Source organism: Papio anubis, chromosome 8 (assembly GCF_008728515.1).
Source record: "Papio anubis isolate 15944 chromosome 8, Panubis1.0, whole genome shotgun sequence".
Lineage (NCBI taxonomy): Eukaryota > Metazoa > Chordata > Mammalia > Primates > Cercopithecidae > Papio > Papio anubis.
In genome coordinates, this window is record NC_044983.1 from 116,755,818 (window position 1) to 116,777,383 (window position 21,566).

Here is a 21,566-nt window from a genome sequence, read left to right on the forward strand (position 1 = left end):
TACACAAATAATAACCCATTATTGGTGTTACTAATATATTACTAATTGGCATTAGTAATATATATTGCTAACATATTACCAATTAGTAATATATATTAGTGTTATAAATATTTATAGTAATATATGTACTAATGTTTATGTATTAGTAATAAATACCACTAAATGTTTATATTGCTGATACTAGTAAAATTGGAGAAGTTTTATGTATTTTTTTCAGTTACATTTTTAGGTTTTACAAATCCAGAATTTTTATCCCATCCGATTATTAATGTATGACAATATTTATGCCAATAATTATGACAATAAGATTATCTGATAGCATTTTCTTAAAGAGTGAATCTTTTACCTGAGCATACATGTGATTCTATCGAGACACTGCGAGGATACTAGTGACTGACCCATGGGCACACACAGGTGTTTCATGTTGTTGCTTTCTAGTTCTGATAACAGATCATGAAGCTATGTCATGACATGCCCTCTAGGCTTTTGGTAGCTGATATTTTCAAATATCAGAGTTTTGTATTCACCCTCAGATTTCAACAGATTTCAGCAAGATATCAAGTCAGCTCCAACAAATGTGGAAAAACAGTCTTTACTAATAGTATTGCAAAAGTTACAGTGGTTCCTCCTATGAAAAATTTGTCTTAAAGAAGTTTCTTCCTTTAAAGAACTCAAGGAAAGAGAAAGACCTTCCCACACATCAGAGAAAGACAATCTATATGTTTATACGTATTACCCTAAATACATATATGTGTATATAAAATAGTTATAATTTAATAGTTAGCAAGTACATCTTTAACTGCTTTATTGAGGTATAAGTGACATGCATTAAAGTGCACATATGTGAAGTGTACAATTTTTAAAATTTTGACATATGCATATACCTATGTGTTCCATCAACCACAATCAAGATTATAGGTATATCCATCACCCCCAAAATTTCCTTGTGATCCTTTACAGTCCCTCACCCTTCTCCTCCCCAGGAACCACTGATCTGCTTTCTGTCACTATAGATTAGCTGGCATTTTTCTAGAATTTTATACAAAAGGAAACATACAGTATGGACTCTTTTTGGCCTGGTTTCTTTCCTAGCATATTGAGATATACCCATGGTGTTACATGTGTAAAGCGTTCATTCTTTTTGTTGTTGAGTAGTATTCATTCCATATATGTACAATTTGATTATTCACTTACCTGTTGATGGACATTTGAATCATTTCCAGTTTTTGGCTACAACAAAATAAACTGTTAGGTATGTTCATGCAAATGTCTTGGTATGTAAATATTTTAGTAAATACCTAGGAATGGAATGGCTGGATCATATGAGAGGTGTTTATTTGAGTTTTTAAGAAACTGTCAAACTGTTTTCCAAAGTGGCTCTACCATGTTACATTCCCACAAACAGTGTATAAGTGTTCAAGGTTTGCACATCCTCATCAACACTTAGTATGATCAGTCTTTTTATTTTAGTTATTCTAGTAGGTGTGTCGTGGTAGCACATTGTGGCTTAACTTTCCGGTTATTTGATAACCAGTGGTGTTGGGCATCTTTAAAGGTGCTTCCTACCATTAGTACATCTTGGGTCAGCTTTCTGTTCAAATGTTTTGCCTATTTTTTATTGGATTATTTGTTCTCAATTTTGAGTTCAGGGAGTTCTTTAAATATACTAGATATAATCCTTTATCAGATATGTGATTTGCTAATATTTTATCTTCTAGTCTATGGCATTTCTTTATCTTTTCCTAAAATTTGGAAAGAAGAGTTGAAACTAATCCTTTAAGAAAACAGGACAATGGAGTACAGTGAAGTCAGTTGTTTACAATATAAAGTAAAACAATTATGCTTCTAAAACATGTCATGTTAATCCACATGTGATTGTCATAAGGTTTGGTGGCACCTTGCTTAATGGCCTTTGATGGCATAGGTACCTCTTCTCCTTGACAGTCCTATGATTCATTTTAACTGGCTCCAGCCTGCCTTTTCTGCCTTTTAACACAATTAACCCTTCATTGCTACCAGAGTACTCTTTGAAATATGTAAATCTAATCATGTGATTGTTTTTTCTGCCTCTGATAGAAAAAAGGTAAGCCCTTCATTGGCTGCCAAGTGTGACCACCACATCCCAGGATGGCTCAAAACCTCAAGGTGTGGTACACAGAGCACAAGAACATGCATGTGACTGAGACATTGTCCCTGCCCCAAGCATCTCACAGACCAGTGACAAAGGCAAATACAAACAAGTGTGAAGTGTCTCTGGTAGAAGTAAACCAAAGAGATGTGGAGTCTATCCACACAACAGAGTGGACAGAATAATGGGCTTTAATATATAAATACGTTCAAACCCTGGCTATGCAACTCACTAACTATAAATTTGGGTAAGTCATTTAGTATCTTTGTACTTCAGTTTCCTTTCCTATATAATGGAGATAATGATATCTAACTCAAAGAATTCTTATGTAATAAAGAGAATGCATGTAAAACTTAGTATATATCAAGGTATCAAATTATAAATTATTTTCATTGCCCAGGAGACTATAAAAGTAGAGCAGGTATGAGGAGTTGGGATCAAATATTTAGTACTGCTCTAATTATGATTGCTAACATTATTATGCAGAATGTTTTGTTTGCTATGAATGTTACATGTATTGTTATTCCTATTAATAGATGAAGAAAATGAGGAAGAAAGGTTCAAATCAAAAGTATCCACATTTATACACCTCAAACAGGGATTTTAACATAGGCCTTCTGTCTGGAATTAAATTTATTGAATTATCTTTTCAATCTATTTATTGCCTATCTACTTAACCCTGTAAGGGTTTCTCAACATTGTCAGTATTGACATTTTGAACCAGATAATTCTTTGTCGTGTGGGGGCTGTCCTGTGCCTGGTAGGATGTTTGGCAGTGAAACGGGAAAGGTTCCCTTGTCCCCTTCGCAGAGGGTGCGATGGGGTGTGGCTTGCTTCTTCAGTGCTCCACTGCTGAAACCTTTAGGGGAGCATACAGACGGGCAGGCTGGGGGGCTCTGACCCCACGGCAGTGTCTGGGAGTGAATGTTTGTAGCTCCTGAAACCCCAGTGGGCATGTGTTACAGGGTGCTCTTTTACTTTGCCGTCTATAGGCAAAGTAAACCTGTTAACCATCTCAATTAGACCCTCTACCTTGTCGCAAGGACAGAGGGCTTTCGATATCCCGGGTTCTTACCTTGGTGTACCAGAAGAATCTGATAACACGTGGACTTGGAGAATGAGTTTAAAGTTTTACTGAGTGGAAACAGCTCTCAGCAGATCGAGGAGCCATAAGGGTGATGGTCTTCCCCTGGAGGTGGGCTGCTCGGTGGCCCCAGCTCTCCTCCAACTGCCCCGCCAAACTGCGCCTTGTCCCGCCAGCTGATAGCCTGCCGGGGCTCCAGTGTCTGTCTGTCTGTGTGCTCTTCCACCGCGGTGTTCCCTCCGTGTCCTCTCGCCGTCCAGTAGCTTCTGTCCCTGCCTTGCTAGGGTCTCAGGTTTTTATAGGCCCAGGATGGGGGCGTGATGGGCCAGGGTGGTCTTGTAAAATACAGCATTTGGGCACGAAGGCAGAAGTGCCTGTCCTGGCCTAGGTCTGTGGGGGTAGAGCCCTAGCCAGGAACCACGTTCTCCTTTACCCAGCACTTCCTTCCCCACTTCCATATCATTTAAAGGGACCACACGCTTCCCTTCCCAGCACTTCCGTATCAACAGCATCCCTGGCCTCTTCCCAAGAAATGCCAGTAGCACCTTCACTCCCAGCTGTGACAACCGAAACTATCTGTGGTCATTGCCAGATGTTTTCAAGGGGTTAAAATCACCCCTGTTGAGAACCACTATGGTAGACATAACTACCACTGCAGATGGAGACAGAGTTTTGACCTCTGTGTATCTGAGTTGGTAGCACTATATCATAACAAACAGCTAATACAATCCTGTCTATTCTGGGATCTTGTGAAGTCATAATTTTGTAATCTACCCGACTCCTATAATGCAGAAGAGCCTGAACTTTGACTCCCACTAAAAAAGTAGAATTTTGGCCAGACACGGTGGCTCATGCCCAGCACTTTGGGAGGCCGAGGTGGGCAGATCACCTGAGGTCAGGAGTTCCAGACCAGCCTGACCAACATGGAGAAACCTCGTCTCTACTAAAAATACAAAATTAGCCAGGCGTGTTAGCGCATGCCTGTAATCCCAGCTACTCGGGAGGTTAAGCAGGAGAATCGCTTGAACCTGAAAGGTGGAGGTTGTAGTGAGCCGAGGTGGCACCATTGCACTCCAGCCTGGGCAACAAGAGCAAAACTCCGTCTCAAAAAAAAAAAGTCGAATTTTGCAGGTGATTGTCTCCACGGGGCATTCAGGGTCTTTAGTGACTGTCTTCTAAAGCAAGAGAATACCTTTGGGACACCTTCCTGGCTTCGTGCCTCTGTAATACTTTCAAGCTGTTGTATACATGGGGCCAATACATTAAAGTCAGGAAAAAGAAAGCCCTTCAGGGAGCTGAAAGTAGGTCTCTAGATCTCGGTGGGAGATCTCTGCCAAACAAGTCAGAACTGCAGCTTCTCTTGGCCCCTGGTGTGACAGAACTTGCAAATGTTATTAAAACACGTTTTCTAGGGTCTGGAGGAAGGTGAAAAATGAGACATTTGTCATAAAAATTGCCAATGGGTCAACCTGGACCTTGTTGAATTGACTCTGTTGCATAGACACATCCTGTTGAACACTTGTTATTTTTTTTAATGGCCCCGAAGCCTTGTATTAGCTCATACTCCATCATAAATTCAGTGCTTTGTGAAAAAAAGACCTTTGGATTTGAAAATAAAGGAAGTGCATCGTGTGGACTGCAGCAGTCTGCTTCTTGAGGAATGGTAGCGACTAAATAGAAAGCTAGGGATTTTTTCTTTTCCTGCTAATTATTCCCTGAAAATAATGTTTTGGTATGAAAAAGGACTCAGGTGGTAAGAATAGTAGGATTTGCTGTGTGAGCTTGAGAATGGCTCCTCCCCTTCTGCCTCTCACTTTCCTCACTTGTAATTTAAAAGAGAAGAGACAGTATTTGAGGACCTCTCAGCAAATCCACTTTGCAACACTGTGATTAGAACTTGAGTTTCCTGACTTGACCATTAAATGCTTTCCCATGGAAAATAATGGAATCCTCAGTTAATCCTCCTGAGAAAAGAAACTGAGTCCACTAAACTTCTAAGATTCTCACTGATTTTTTTCCTTGTATACCAAAAATTTAAAGGAGAAATTCTAAGAACAGATGAGAAGGTTCTGAGTTATATCCACAACTCACTCCAAAGCAAATACCCTGATATGCTTAGTGTTGGTGAGGGCTCCTTTTGCTCAAGTTAATGACGATTCCTTGTCTTCATGGAACTTACATGTTGCATGAATCCTCTAAGCTGGAAAATTTAATTAAACAGAAAGAGGGAGAGGGAATAAGGAAGACAGGAAGAGAGGGTGGGAAAAAGAAAGAGAAAACATAATTATCTTCAATTATTATTTTTCTCTAATTTTCTCTTCTGTAAAAAGTAAGTTAAAAGTGGTATGTGGTATTAAAGAGAAGAAACTGACATAAATCTTAGAATCAAATATAGTTAAATATAATACTAGTCATTGCCCTTGCTATCTATATTATCTTGAACCTCAGTTTCTTCATTTGCAAAGTAGGGACAGTATTTTGCTGGGCTGTTGTTTGAGAATTAGATTTGATATGACTATCTGGCATGTAAAAATTGTTATATATCTATAGTCTCATAATTACTGGACAAATGAAAGTCAACAGCTACAGGGTCATTAACAATTTTTGACAAAAGAAACTTTCAAGATAATTGGAAAATATTGGGCTCATGTAATTTACAAAGACCCAGGCAATAAATATCACCATAATGGCAAACAATTGTAAAATGTATAACCATATGGACAAATACTTTTTAATGTTTTATGCAGATGTTTGGCATTGGAGACATAACCAAAGACCTGCTGGAGTAGTTGCTTATATCGTAGCATATGTTTTGTGATCAGTCACCCTATACCTCTAATTCTCTTGGAAGAGGGGGCCACTGATAATAAAAAGTACTTCAATCAGCTTGGCGTGGTGGCTTACGCCTGTAATCCCAACACGTTGGTAGGCTGAAGTGCACAGATTACCTGAGGTCAGAAGTTTGAGGCTAGTCTAGCCAACATAATGAAACCCTGTCTCTACTAAAAATTTAAGTAAACCATTAGCCAGGCATGGTGGTGGGTGCCTGTATTCCCAGCTACTCGGGAGACTGAGGCAGGAGTATCGCTTGAACCCAGGAAGCGGAGGTTGCAGTGGGCTGAGTTCATGGCATTGCACTCCAGCCTGGGTGACAGAGTGAGACTCTGTCTCCAAAAAAGAAAAAAACGAAAAACTTGAATCTACTTCCTTTTCCGTAGCTCATTTTAGATCAGCACTATTTGTTCAATGGGCACAGTTGGGGAGACAGAAGAAATATAAAATTTAACCTTGCACATTTCCAGAACCCCATTTTAACATTTATTAATTCAAAACAATTCATTTAATTCTGCCATCTGCCCAAGACAGTGCCAGCCCTAAGGAAAGCATAATCTTTGCCTTTAAAAAGAGAATCTGCTAGTGGTTTCACAGATATTAATCGAACCATAACATAAACAAATATAAAATTGCAGCTATGATAAGTTCTTTCACAGAGAGAACCATGGTGCTATGAATGCACCTAGTAAAAATGTGAATCAGCCATGGCTTCTCTGAGGAAATGGAATTGACATCTGGGGAAGGTAAAAGGCAGTAAGTCAAGTAGGAGTGAAGAAGATTCCAGGCAGTAGAACAGCATACATTAAGACCCTGTGATATGGCTGAGAACAGGGAGTCGGTAAAACTGAAGAAGGTCTTTATGCCTCTTCAGTTTTCTCAGCTATAAAATGAGGATAATAGTATTACTACCTCACAGACATCTTGTTAATGTTAAGTGTACACGGCCTGGCAAATAGTAAACCTATAGGAAATGGTAACTATGTTTATTAATGTTATTTGCTCTTTTTCTTTTCCTTTTTATCTGATAATTCAGTGAGTGCAAGGTGTCTCTCAAAAGAAATAGGAAAATGACGAGTTGATGGGTGCTGACGAGTTGATGGGTGCAGCACGCCAACATGGCACAAGTATACATATGTAACAAACCTGCACGTTATCCACATGTACCCTAGAACTTAAAGTATAATTTAAAAAAAAAAAATGAAAAAAAAAAAGAAATAGGAAAGTCACTGTAGTTGCTTGTTTATTGTTCTTATGCTACTTCTCAATCCCTCATAATAATCTTTACATATAGTTTGGTAAACTTTGGCTGTGTTTGGCTGTGTTTCCACTCACATCTCATCTTAAATTGTAGTTCCCATAATCCCCACATATCATGGGAGGGATCAGGCTCTTCGACAAAGAGAAGCTTCTCAATGGGAAGAGTGGTGAGAGTGAGTCTCAAGAAGCAGGTAGTGACTGACCAAACTATATATGGCTGTTTCAGTTTCAGCAAGACACAAATCCTTCCCATTATCCTGAGAACAATGGGAAGACACGAAAGACAGCTTTAAGGCAAGGGAGAGGGTTAATCAGATTTATGCTTGAATAAGTCACTCTGGCTGGTGGGTTAAAAAAAAATGTTGGAGAGGGTCAAGTAGAGGATACGGTGAAACCAGTTGAGATTCCGCTACTGAAGCTTATGGGGAAGAAAATCACAGCTCAAAATAATTTTCTGTTGTTTGACATAGAGGGGGAAAGGCAAATATAGACGTAAAATCCAGTGACTTGGCATGGACTGACTGCAGATGTCAGACAAGTGACAGGGAGATGTCGAAGGATTCTTAGGCTTCTGATGTATGCAACTAGCTCTGTAGTGGACTCTTGGTAGGTACAGAGACATGGAATAAGAAACAAGCTCCAGAGTATTTAAAAGTCATCGATTAAGTCTGGGACATAGTAAGCTTGGATGCCTTTGGGATACTGAAGAGGAGATATTCATAAGGATTCAGGAGCAGTGCCCAAGTCAAAATGAAAATTTCTTCATGGGCAGCATGCTACCTGTAGGAGGCATGTAGGTGAGAGATGGAAACTGGTTTCCAGTCGGCCAGTCCTACCTCCAGAGCTCAGTGATGAGCCGGGTGCTGAGTGTCATGGAGTTTTGCATTTTCTGGGGCAACCACTTCCATCTCTCTTGCTTTGTTCTAGACTCACGATTTCAGTTGCCTGTTCCTTGGGATTTTAGGTCTCTAAGGCATCTGGTGCAGGAGAGTTTGCAATGAGAATCAGGAAGAATGCTTCGGTTTTTCCAGAAGGGATGCCTAAGGAGTTTCCGCCATTCAGAACTTAGAATGAAACACATGGCTCCTTGAGGGTGAGAATGAAGTCAAATAAAAATGGCATGTTGAAAGGATCTTGTACAGGGAAGGGAGTCTACAAATGTTGTTTTTCCCTCCCTATGTAGGAAATGACCTTATCCTGTTATTAGGAGAAAAACTGAGCTGAAAAGCTTTGAGAGTGCCATTTTTGATTAAAGTTACAAAACCTAAATAACATCTAATCACTAGATAAGCTCACTTCCCGTTTGTTCACATGCTGTTTTCATTTGCTGTGTTTACTCCCACATCTCTTTGGAGAAAAATAAAAATTTAAAAAGTGTATTAGCATATTCTTCTTCCCACTACCAGCAGCAATTATTTCCTTCTCTGAAAATATGAACAATTACCTCTAGCCGGGGAGTATCTGAATTGGTGCCCAGGAACTTTATATTAGAGATCTGAGGTGCTTTTATAGTGCAGATTCTTAGGCCCTAATTCTTGGATATTTCAATTTACTAAATCTGCAATGAGGCCAAATGATTTGCATTTTTACAATTTTCTTGGAATAAGGTAATGCACACCATATTTTGAGAATTGTGGATTTAGAGCAGAAACCAATTGCTTTTCAAATGACACATACACCATGGAAGAGAGTTAGTAATGTTTACTCTACACCATCCAACTTTCTCTCACTTTCATCCTTGTTTATCTTATTTGCAGAATCCGTACACACAGAAGTTATCAATCTGTCAAGATAGCTCTGCAAAAAATCTCAGTTATTATTCTCTGCCCACCACAGCTGCTGGGGCCCCTTTCTGCAAAACTGAAAAGTCTTCATCTGTTATCTGCCACTGAAACTTGAAAGGAAAATAAACAGGAAATAAAACATCTTATTTCAATAACTTATGGATTTTTCCTTTTTATTTCATAAGCATCTACATTACTTTACATGAAGTAATACTTCCTATGAACAGTAAAAAAAAGCTGAAGCAAAGGAGAAATGGTTCTATTAAAGCATTTGCACGAACTTTAGATTGGCTTGCTTGATATCTTTCCATTCTCCTTTGGGTGTGTCTTCTGGGCTCAGAGGCTACAAAGCTAGGTTCCAGATGTGACTTAAGTTCTTTCTGCTAATTGAGAGCAGTGATTGGCAATAGAATTGAATTCCAAATGGAATTAAGTGTGGAAAGAGGCAGTAGGATGCAAGACACCCATTTTGCTTGTGCAATGCAGTAGACGTAGTATAGCTCTGGAGATAGTAATTCTAGAAGTGGTTACTCATCTATGGACATAGAACATTGTGATCCTAAAGCCAGCCTTTATTATCCAATTCTGCAGCTCCCATCTTGGAACCAATCATAACAAAAACTATGGTTTACACTTCGGCACCTACAATTAGAAACATGATTCTTTTTTTTTTTTTTTCTGAGACGGAGTCTCGCTCTGTCGCCCAGGCTGGAGTGCAGTGGCTGGATCTCAGCTCACTGCAAGCTCCGCCTCCCGGGTTTACGCCATTCTCCTGCCGTAGCCTCCCGAGTAGCTGGGACTACAGGCGCCCACCACCTCGCCCAGTTAGTGTTTTGTATTTTTTTTTAGTAGAGACGGGGTTTCACCGTGTTAGCCAGGATGGTCTTGATCTCCTGACCTCGTGATCCTCCCGTCTCGGCCTCCCAAAGTGCAGAAACATGATTCTTAAGTGCTACTATTCCTATTCTCTGTAAAATATTCATTGTTTCTTGCATATGTTGAAAATTAGGATAATTCACCAATTGGATAAAGTATTTAGAAGAAAAAAAGGGGAACTTGTCTAGATGTATACCTTGTATTAGTCCATTCTCATGCTGCTAAAAAGAACTACCCAAGACTGGATAATTTATAAAGAAAAAAGGTTTAATTGCTCACTGTTCCACAGGGCTAGGGAGGCCTCAGGAAACTTATAATCATTGTGGAAAGGGAAGCAAATATGTCCTCCTTCACATGGCAGCAGGAAGGAAAAGAATGGGTGCCCAGGGAATGGGAAAGCCCCTTATTAAACCATCAGATCTCATGAGAACTAACTCACGATCCTGAGAACTAGATGAGGGAAACCGCCCCCATGATTCAATTATCTCCACCTGATCCCTCCCACAATATGTGGGGATTACGGGAACTACAATTTAAGATGAGACGTGGGTGGAAACACAGCCAAACTATATCAAACGTAAAGATTATTGTGAGGAATTGAGAAGTAGCATAAGAACAATAAACAGGCAACTGCGGTGACTTTCCTATTTCTTTTGAGAGACACCTTGCACTCACTGAATTATCAGATAAAAAGGAAAAGAAAAAGAGCAAATAACACTGATAACCATAGTTACCATTTCCTGTAGGTTTACTATTTGCCAGGCCGTGTACACTTAACATTAACAAGATGTCTGTGAGGTAGTAATACTATTATCCTCATTTTATAGCTGAGAAAACTGAAGCATAGAGAAGTTAGTAATTTGCATTGTCACATAGTTACAAGTTACAAGGTCAGGAATGAACACAAAACATATGTAATCCAAAGCCCATGCACTTAATTGCTGCTTCATACTGCCTTATAGGCCAAACAGTTTAAAGTTTTAGACAGATAGAAGGAATAAGTTTTTTATATCGATATTGCACAGCATGGTGACTATAGTTATTATGTTGTGCATTTCCAAATTGCTAAGAGAGCAAACTTCAAATGACTCATAAACATGGTAAGGGAGGTAATGGATATGTTATTTAGCTTGATTTAATCATTTCACACTGTATTCATATGTAAAACTACCACATTGTATCCCATAAATGATACAATTATTATTTGTCGATTAATTTTTTTAATTAAAAGAATACTAGCCTTGCTAATTTTTAATCTTCACATCTAAGGTACAGTTTCCAATATACAGAGCTTCAAGTTCATTCCCATATAAGATAAACAGGGTGTAGACACCTTGGAGATTCTTCCAATGAATCAGGGTCAGGCAACCACAAATCTCTTTTTTTTGAGACGGAGTCTCGTTCTGTCTCCCAGGCTGGAGTGCGGTGGCACGATCTGGGCTCACTGCAAGCTCCGCCTCCTGGGTTCACGCCATTCTCCTGCCTCAGCCTCCCGAGTAGCTGGGACTACAGGCGCCTGCCACCTTGCCCGGCCTTTTTTTTTTTTTTTTTGTATTTTTAGTAAAGACGGGGTTTCACCGTTGTTAGCCAGCATGGTCTTGATCTCCTGACCTCGTGATCCGCCCACCTCGGCCTCCCAGAGTGCTGGGATTACAGGCGTCAGCCACCAGCCCAGCCACAAATCTCTTTTTAAATACAGCAGAGGCCAATTTCCTTGTTTAATTGTGTGTGATATGTAGCAGTTTATAAACTGTGACAAATTCAGTCATCCATACACAGGTAAAATACTCAAGGTGAAGAGTGAAATTACATCTGCCTTCTCACGAGCTACGTGTCCTTTTAAATGCTTTTCAGGCTAACTGCTATAGGAGAGACAAAGAGTGCTTGAGTTTCCCAGTGTCTTTAGCTTTCCACTGATCTTTCTATTTCCAACACAGGGAGGTTCATGAAAATTTCCTGGCAATACTGTTAAGTACTATGCTTTTTACCAGGGCAGAGCCTTGTGTTTTTACCTATAATTTTTTATAACTAGGGAAATGTTTAGATGTTGCTACCCATCGAGTTTTAGAAACTAAGCATATTTTTATTAAAATATATATGTGCCAATGATTATTATGGAATAAAAACCATTTCCATTAAAATGTTGTGCTGCATGTATAGAACTTTATTCATTTACATTTCAGTATCCAGTGGAGAGCTCAGTAGGCACTGTGAAAAATCTTCATTTTACTTCTAAGTAGTAGGCAAAGTCTCTTTTTGGAAAAACAAAATAAAACAATAAAATAACAAATACACAAAAATCAGAGTCATCACTTACTATGAATGGGATATATTTCTGAAAACATTGTGATATCCCAAACTGAAAATAATGCAGAACAAATCCTGATTTTAAAATGGCCATTTTCTTTGCATATCACTTGGTCTACTGACATTAAATTACATAAACTTTCACAGTTGGTTAAACTGGAAGTTAAATTTTGGTAAATGATGCAAATAAAATGCAGTTCTATTAATATCAATATTACCTTAAAATTTTAAAATTAAATGTATATACAATATAGAAAATAAATGAAGAATTGCATTCCGGTTTTTAAATATTTTGTACATATAGTATTAAATAAAGCCTCCTATATAGAAACCAGCCCATTTATACCAACAAAGAGAACTGTCTGCAATTGAGCCAAATGATGCTGGTCTAATGTGAAAGTATATAAAATACCCTTTGAAAGTAAAGTACACTTGGAAGTATATAAAGAACCTTAGCCTCCAGCTTCCCTGCCTCCACCTAACAATTTAAATCTGCATACACTTTGACATAAGTTGTTAGTGACTCAGACAGAGGGATACATCAGCAGTTTAGGCTTTAATCTCATGGCCGAGATTGAGTTGGAACTGGTTTGAGCAGGATTTGTTTATTCTATATATCTAAAGTCAGAGCCAATAAGTCTCTTAGTTTTGAATAGCTGCAAATGTCTATTCCCATTTGGACAGGGTTGATAAGCCTCTTTGCAGATAACTAGTATTCCCATGTGTGCTTTTGCATGTGTGTTGGTTCAAACAAGACATGTTTTGAAAAATAGCCTCCTCTGCAATTGTATCTGTATTTGTACTTCAGGCATATGGGGTTTCCTTCTTCCTTGAATGTTCAAGGTAAATGTATACATTGGCAAATGTAACTCGGTAATGGTTGGCCTATCAACCAGGAGATTAATGAGAGAGTAATTTAACAATAGATCAAAGGCAGGTTGTATTGATGTGTGTTCCAGGGGAAGGATGGGTCAGGGCACAGTGAAAGAAACCAGGTTTCAGATTGTTTAGTTCAGGGGAGAAGAGCAAGGAAAGAAAACAGGATGGTAGCAGGGTAGCTGTCTAGCAAAAACCTAGAGAGAAGAGGAAAACAACATGAGGGTAATTAGTTGAGAAAATCTGGGAGAAAAATGTGAGAGACATGAAACTTCTGTACGGAGAACCAAGAAGAATTATAGAATTCAGAATGTGGGTGTTGGTGGGCCGGGGGTTATTTTAATCCTAATTAAACCACATTAAGTGGTTTCCCAAATAATAGTAGTTGTTCCTATTGTTAATAGGGGTGTGTGTGTGTGCGTGTTTATAGTTGATTTGTATGTGCGTGTGTGTGTGTGTTGTTTGATTTTTGTGGTTTTGTTTTGCCCTTTTTGAAACTGATCCTACTCAACTAATACTCAGAAAAGCAAATCACATTTGTGTCTATAGTCTAGTCATTTGCAAAAACTGACCCAAACCACTAGCTTAGAACAATTCTTTTGAGGTGATTGATATTAAGGCCAGTGTCAATTTCATGGACATACAACTAAGGCAGCAACATAAGATCCCACTCAGAAGACTTGGGGTATAATGCTTTAGGGACACTATCTTGAAATTTATAATAATTTTACCTTTGAATTGGTGTTGTGTAGCGAAGTCTGGCAGGACAAGGAGCATGAGCCAGGGGCTTGCAGGTCCAACTCACACCCAGGCCTGTCTTGGACATATCCCAAGGATGTGTTCTCAGCTCCCTGGCCTCTAACTTGCAGTTGCTGCAGTGCTTCCTCCCTAGTGGGAGCCTGCTATGGGTATAGGGCGGCTTAGAGTCAGATGTGTGTTCTGCTTGCTAAGTCATGGAATGTGGACCTGAGCATCTGTGAGGGTCTCTACTCCCCTCAAATATCCCTGTCCCCAAGGGGACATAACATTAAGTAGAAAATAAAAACTACCATGATGAGGTTGGGGGCATGGGGCAGTGGAGGGGGGCATGGCAAGGCTGCAAAATAAATGAAAAAGTCTTTGTAATACTTTTTGAACAAGGGGTTTCACATTTTTATTCTGAACTGGCCCCCACAAATTATGCAACTGATTATGATTAAAGGTTACTTTTTTTTTTTTGATGAGACTGTCTCGCTCTGTCACCCATGCTGGAGTGCAGTGGCGTGATCTCGGCTCACTACAAGCTCTGCCTCGTGGGTTCACACCATTCTTCGGCCTCAGTCTCCCGAGTAGCTGGGACTACAGGCGCCCACCACCACGCCAGCTAATTTTTTGTATTTTTAGTAGAGACGGGGTTTCACCGTGTTAGCCAGGATGGTCTCCATCTCCTGACCTTGTGATCCGCCCGCCTCGGCCTCCCAAAGTGCTGGGATTACAGGTGTGAGTCACCGCGCCTGGCCAAAGATTCCTTTTTTTAAAAAAACTAGAAAGAATCTCACAGCCATTATCCAGTCAGGTGCTACTCAGGCATTGCTTGAAGAGTACTCACTTTTCAAAGAGACAGAGTAGGGGGTCACCAATACTCAAAAGAGATCAGAGAGAAGCCACTGTTTTCAGTCTCCAAAGACAAAAAGCTCCATCAGTTCTCTTTCCTCCTCCCCGTCCTTCCAGAGGTGACTAGGAGTCACAGTCCTGCAATCTCAGGGCTCTGAAGAATTTAATCTGAAAATCAGCCAACTACTCCAAATGCTTCATTTGACAGAAGAGAAAACCTGGGCCCAGAAATTAAGTAAGTTCTCCAGGTTTACAATTTTTTCATGGTCAAATCTTTATCAGAATTCAGAATTCTGGATTTCCAGTCCCAGGAATTTTTCCTTCACAGCATCCCTTTACAACCAGGTGCAGTGGCTCATGTGTGTAATTCCAGCACTTTGGGAGGCTGAGGCAGGCGGATCACTTGAGGTGAGGAGTTCGAGTCCAGCCTGGCCAACGTGATAAAACCCGGTCTCTACCAAAAATACAAAAATCAGTCTGCCGTGGTGGCGCGTACCTGTAATCCCAGCTACTCAGGAGACTGAAGCAGGAGAATCGCTTGAACCCAGGAGGTGGAGGTTGCAGTGAGCTGAGATTGCACCACTGCACTCCAGTCTGAGTGACAAAGTCAGACTCCGTCTCAAAAACAAAACAAAACAAAACAAAACAACAACAACAACAAAATCCCTTTACATGCCTTTGCCAAAATGATTTCTTGCAGTTTTTGGAGGAACAAATTATTTCTTGCAGTTTTTGGAGGAACAAACCTCCCTTAATGAAGTTGAAAAATGCCCAAGATGGTCATTTCATCAACTTGTTGGTATGGAAGACAAAGCATGCCTGGGTTACGCTCCATGCACACGACACAAATTCCTGCTGCAGTTCTTCCCATTCACCCATATTTGCCCATCTCTCTCACTTATTTCACCTTTTCATTGTGTACTTTCTGTATACAAGATGCTGTGCTAAAAGCTGTAATAAAATATCCTACTTAATTCTCACAGTATCCCCAAGTGGACAACACCATGTTCCTTATTTTACACATGAGGACATGGATTCTTACAATAGTTAAGTAAAGTTCACCGAGCTAGAAAGGTAGAGGTGGGATCTGAACACAGATCAGGCTGACATCACAGCACAGCACACTTACCTTCTAAGCAAGCTATCTAGATTTCTGAAAGGAGACAAAATCAGGACCGCCCATTCCTGTACTTCCTAACCCGTTCAGCTAGCAGTCAAGAGAGAGTTGAGGCATCTGATGGGCCTCTTTTTCTCTCTCCTAAGTGGTAACTGTGTTCACTCATTGCAGCACACTGCCTGGGTTCACACATTTCCGGGATTCCAAATGGTGGGATGAAGATAACCACCCATGGGACCTCAGACAGAGTCGCTCAAGGTGTATGTTCCAGAGAGGGGCAGGTCATGATTTTTAATTGCTCTGCAAGCTTTTGGGGCTGTAGCCCCAGCTGGAGTTCAGGAGTTGCCAGAGCCTGCTGCTGCCCTGGGCTGTTTGCCAGCAGCCACTCTTGGAAAGCTGACAAGTTTTACCCATGAGTGGCAACTCTGTTGCAGCTTCTTATTTTGATCCATAACAACACAAAGATTTTGCTACAATTGATGCCTGGGAACACTGGATTCTGGGCACTAAGTTTGTTTACTCCACTAAAAAAAGTTGATGTGGGTTGGGGGGAGTTTACAGACATCATCCCTTTCACCAGATTGCTCTTTTTATGCCTCAAACAATTAAATTTTTGCTCTCACAGCCTCTAATCTCAATATCCAAATATCACCTGTTAAAAAAATCAGCTAAGGTTTGGAAATAACATTAGCCAAAAGTTAAAGTATTTTACAAAGCGATTATGCTTGACTTCTGTATTTGATTAAGTAAGTATTCATTTTGGGTGGCTTTATTATTTTTGGATAAGTGTCTCAGCTTAATCAACGCTGAAAAAATTCTTCCCAGACACCGAAAGAATAAAGTTTGCCTGCTAAAATTTAAAATAATTACATTGCAACTTAAATACTATTGAAAATACAATAAATGTAGGTATTAGAAATGTTCCATTTATGTGGAAGGTAGGGTTTTTTTCATTTTAGAATGTATTTCAAATGTCTAGGACCCCATAACTGCCCTGCCCTTGAAAACTTCGACACAGCATTACAAATTAATTATGGTATACCCTGCTTTGTATGTATTCATGAGTTTATTTTACAATATTTATTGATTATGTGTTATCTCCCAAGCTTTGTTGTAAGTGCTGAGGATACAGTAATGAATTGGCTTATTATTTAACATGCAGTCTTCCATTAATTACTACCTTATTTAATTTATATGATCTGATTTGGCCTTTGTACTGCACAAAAAGTTACATAACAAAGGGATCATCTCCATGTTACAAGTAAGATTATTATTTATTAATATTAACTAAAAATAAGGAGCCAAACCAGAACTCAAACGACAGTGTTGTTTGTTTTGTTATTCATCTTACAGTCTCTTTTCATTATACAAAAACGGCCTTAGCAAATTGAGGGTAGGAAGGACCACGCCTGGGGTTGTTAGTTGTCGTCCATAATACCCAGTGCCTTTTCTATCTTAATGACTCGATGACAACACAGTAAGACATAGCAGCTCATCAAAGCTACAACACAAGTCTGGTGTTCTAAAACTAAAGAGGGCTTGGAAATCAGGACACCACGTTTAAATCTGCATTATAACTAACTAGCAGGATGACCTGGAGTAAATCATGTGGCCAGTTAGTAAGTTTCATATTCCATACAATCAGACAGTCATGCCCACCTCACAGAATTACTGCACTGGAAAGTTTCTGCTGCATAAGAAGGAAAGACATATTAAATTTTAGTTGAATCTAAATATCAGTTCCCCACTAACTTTCTATTGCAGCGTCTTCAGTTACTCTTGTGATCCATAGCAGTCACCCCCACCAACCTCCAAACCTATCAAAGATGATGGAGAGCTATGGAAAAGTTGTAAAAATGAGTGACAAGGTCAAAACTGCTTTTAAAATTAACCATCCTTCTTCATATCACATTTCCTTTATAGTTTTACTCATCTTGTTCTTAAACTCTTTTTCAGAAGAGGTTGATCTCCTACTTTCGACGTAAAAACCCTTTTCTTATGTCTTTTATTCCATCCCAGTTCCTTCCTTTCTTGGTCCATCAGTCATCTCTTCTGTTTCATAAACCATCATCATCTCTCTCACCCTTAAGGATTCTTCTTATACCTATAATTATGTTCAGAAAATCTTTATTTGAAAAACCTTTTTATAGCTTTTCTTATGGTCCTGACTTGTATGATCCTGCAGATTACCATTCTCTTTTTCCATTATTTTGCACTGACAAATTTCTTTGAATAGTCTGTTCTTATTTCTTCCTCTGAACAATTACCACCTTCTTCTTAGAACCAGAGGTTGTCATTGACCTCTGATATTAAGAGGTAATTTTAAAGATTGCCTGCAAGTGAAGCCAACCTGACAGTCCCATAGATAGTTTTTTTCATATACATGTATGAAATATATATATATGAAATATATATATACATGTATTTCACACATATACATAGGAATTGGCCCTTCTGGTCAATTTCTTAAAGCCTGAAACTTACATTTGTTTTATCTGAGTTCCTGTTTTCTTATACTTTGTTACATTTCTTCCCTGCTATATAAACTCCTAATTTTAGTCAGTCAGGGAGATGGATTTGAGACTGATCTCCCATCTCCTTGGATGCAGCACCCTATTAAATCCATCTTCCTTGGCAATAATAATTGTCTCCATGATTGGCTTTCTGTGCAGTGCAATTGTAATTAAGTCATCAGTATTTATCTATGAACGTCCTATGAGCCAGAGGGTGTGTTAGACATTGAATTATTTCAGCATAGCTGTTCTTCTCTATTTGCTTTATTGCTTGTTCTATTTCCTAAATGTAGATATAAACACAAAACATTAGGGTTCAGTTTTTTAATCTTAACATTTTTTGCCTTCACATCTTCACATGGCATCTGCCCTTAGACAGCTTAGTTCTACATCTATATTGAGAGTTCTGAGCTTGCTCCTTATTCCAATATCACATTTTAAATGTTCGTGGGCTATTTATATTTAAATATCTAAATAGTACCTAAAAATTGGCACATATAAGAACAGCTCATTTACTCCTCTGTTTCTTCATATTTTTCTACTAGGAAAAATGTCTCATCTTTCTTTGTATTCATCCATCTTTAATTTTCATTGTATCTTGTCTCTTACTCTCTAAATTACATTTCTTTAGCTTTAATTGCCAGTCTCTTCTGCTTTAGTAATTGATGAAATAGCAATGGTTAACAGCTTTTTGAGTACTTATTATGTGGTTGGGTCTGTGCTTAGAAGTTTAAATATGATATTTTAATCTCTGTATAAGGACACTCTGAAAAGAGGACAACTATTGTTTCTGTTACATACATACATACACACACACACACCCCTACAGTCCATCTGTTTTCTCTTCAACCATATATGCTACTATCATTGTGATATGGTTTGTTGTGTCCCCACCCAAATGTTATCTTCAGTTGTAGTCCCCATGATCCCCAAGTGTCATGGGAGGGATCCAGTGGGATGTAATTTAATCTTGGGGTCAGTTATCCTCATGCTGTTCTTGTGATAATGAGTGAGTTATCATGAGATCTGATGGTTTTGTAAAAGGCTTTTCCCTCTTTTGCTCGGCACTTCTCCTTGCTGCCACCCTGTGAAGAAGGATTTGTTTGCTTCCTCTTCTGCCATGATTGTAAGTTTCCTGAGGCCTCCCCAGCCCTGTGGAACTGCGAGTCAATTAAACCTCTTTCCTTTACCCAGTCTTAGGTATGTTTTTATTAGCAGTTTGAGAATGGACTAATACACCTTGCTTTTGTGATTTGTTGCAATTTCTTGGAAGGAAGACATGTTTGGCCTAAGTTAACATATGAGGTTACTGGAACACTGAGAAATTAGCAAATTTTTCTAGAATCTTCCTAGTTAGAAGTCAAGCAAACAGTCAAAAGTGTTACTAAAACATCTGGGGTTTAGTCTAGGTTCTGCTGCTCTCTGCACAGAAAGTCAATGACTGAGATGATGAGTATTGCCAAGGAGGAACGCTTTAATTGGGTGCTGCAGCCGAGGACATGAGAGATCAGTCTCAAGTCCATCCCCCCGCCCCACTAAAACTAGGAGTCTATATAGCAAGAAGGAAATGTAACAATGTGTAAGAAAACAGGAACTAGGATGGGTCAAGGAAGCAATCATGATAACTGAGGGATCTGGCATCTCATTGTCTAGATGTGGTGATGCGGTGAGTTTCAGTTCTTTGAAACTTTTTTTGAGACGTCTGAAGGTCACTTCCTGAGGAAGGAACTCAGATAAAACAAATCTAAATTTCAAATTTTAAGACCAGGAGGGTCAATTCTTGTTTATCCAGAAACAACTATCTATGAGGCTATTGGGTCTATTTCAAAAGCATTGCATTTTGGAAGCTGCAAAAAATAAAATACTACTAATTGAAAGCTACCTTTTTTTTTTCTTTTTTTAAGATAGAGTCTCGCTCTGTTGCCCAGGCTGGAGTGCAGTGGTGTGATCTTGGCTCACTGCAACCTCCACCTCCTGGGTTCAAGTGATTCTCCTGCCTCAGCCTCCTGAATAGTTGGGATTACGGGGGCCTGCCACCATGCCTGGCTAATTTTTTTTGTTTGTTTGTTTGTATTTTTATTAGAGACAGGGTTTCACCATGTTGGCCAGGCTGGTCTCGAACTCCTGACCTTGTGATCCGCCTGCCTTGGTCTCCCAAAGTGCTGGGATCACAGGCATGAGCCACCGCGCCCGGCCACAAGCTACTGTTATTATACTGTTTAATGTATTCAAAGTCTATCCTGTAATTGCCATTTGGTAATAAGGAAATGATGATCTCCTAAAGTAGAATCCCAGTTCTCTTTTTAAACCACTTATTGAAGTATAATGGAGATAAAAATCTGTACAGATATAATGTATACCATTTGCAAGTCCCAACGCATTTTGAAATTAATATGCTTATAAAAATAGCCCTGTACCAATCTTTTTATTTCACAGATGAAACTCAGATCTAACAAGTTAATGTCTTGACAAAGAAGGCAAAGGTAGTTTGTGAGAACTCAGGGCTCATTTAATTTCCCTGCTCAAAGTAATATTCACAATCTGGAAAAATCAGTGGCAAGTTTCACTGGTAAACTATTTTTAGCCAATCATAAAGCTGATTATATTTTCCTTTCTGAAAGAGAACTAGTTCTACATCCTGCTAATTTTCTTGCTTTGGATTTAATGTTACTGCATCGCTCAGCAATGCTGTTATATACTGATATCTGACACACGTGGATCCTTTCAATGATTAGAAACAAGACAGTGACACCCAGAGTAGTGGCTCACAGTGGGCCGCAAGTCTGTCCACATACACACTGTTATTCCCTAATAGTCTGTTTATCGCAGCCTGAGCAGGCTCCATGTACTATATTAAGCTAAGATGCTTTATTTGGAAAAGTTTTGAGGAATCATTGGAGGATTTTAAATAGGTGTTGGCATGATCAGTAGGCATTTTGTATAACACACTCTGTAGCAGCATGAATGAAGTAAGGATTAGCGAGACCTTGAGAAGCTTGCACAGTTGAAGAATTCTTTCTATAGTTGGCCTCTTCTGTCTGTTGCATATATGCCATAATCCTGTTAATGGGGTGTATCCACTATTCTGGGGATTAGGAATCCTTCCCAAATACTGTGTTGTTCCCTCCCAATCCAGCTAGAGCCAAGATGTTCCTGTGTGAAGAAGCTCTTCTGTCCCCTTCTTATATCTCTTCTC

The 21,566-nt window shown here is 39.3% G+C and overlaps 1 long non-coding RNA gene across 2 annotated transcripts in view; it reads left to right on the plus strand.

Annotated features, from left to right (window-relative positions):
* LOC108587352 overlaps positions 1–21,566 on the plus strand; it is a 145,924-nt gene that overhangs the window by 109,303 nt on the left and 15,055 nt on the right. The window contains exons 7-8 of one of the 2 annotated variants that reach the window (XR_002523968.2): positions 2,077–2,375; positions 9,062–9,707. This is a non-coding gene — a long non-coding RNA (uncharacterized LOC108587352). Of the gene's footprint in view, positions 1–2,076; positions 2,376–9,061; positions 9,708–21,566 lie in introns of those variants that run through there. The other variant, XR_002523967.2, reaches the window with a different exon arrangement.